Below are 929 nucleotides of genomic sequence, written 5' to 3'. Positions count from 1 at the left end.
TTCTCACGCACAGCACATTTCCAAAGGTCTCGGTCAGTAGTCATCGCCTCGGTGAGGCCCAATGTACGAAGGTCTTGCCTCACCACCTCAGCCCAGGTCTTCCTGGGCCTACCTCTTCCACGGGTTCCCTCAACTGTTAGGGTGTGGCACTTTTTCATGCAGCTATCCTCATCCATTCTCACCACATGTCCATACCAGCGCAATCGTCTCTCTTGCACACCACAACTGATGCTTCTAATGTTCAGCTTTTCTCTCAAGATACTTACACTCTGACGGGTATTCACATTGACATTACACATCCAACGGAGCATACTGGCTTCATTCCTTGCGAGTTTATCATTCCTTGCGAGCTTATCATTCCTTGCGAGATATAATTAAATTCCAATGGGCTGACCACATTGATACAATATAATTGAAAAGAAACCTCTCTCTTTGATTTCTCCAAAAAACAAAATTTCTCCTCTTCCAAACAAGACAAAACAATATTTGCTTTTCAATTTATATGAAAGAGGAAGAAACTTTGTTTTAATATCTTGGTGTTATTATCTTGAAAAGTTCGGTTAAATGAATAAAAGTGCTAATAAAGAATTATTCAAAATTCTGAGTGCCTCCTTCTTTTTAATATATACACACACTCTCACACACACACACATGAACACACACACACATGAACACACACACACACACACTTATATATTATATGAAATAGTTGTTAGTGACGACCGGTCAAAAAATTAACATTGGTTTCATATCTATTATTACTCTTAGCAAAAATATTTGTTCTAAAACTATAAATCACAATTGTAGAAATCTTTGACGCAACACACACACACGCACATACACGGATATATATATATATATATATATATATATACATGTACACACATATGTATATGTGTATTTGTATTTGTGAGTGTGTGTGTATATAT

This window comes from Octopus bimaculoides, chromosome 6 (assembly GCF_001194135.2).
Source record: "Octopus bimaculoides isolate UCB-OBI-ISO-001 chromosome 6, ASM119413v2, whole genome shotgun sequence".
NCBI lineage: Eukaryota > Metazoa > Mollusca > Cephalopoda > Octopoda > Octopodidae > Octopus > Octopus bimaculoides.
This window is presented reverse-complemented; position numbering follows the sequence as displayed.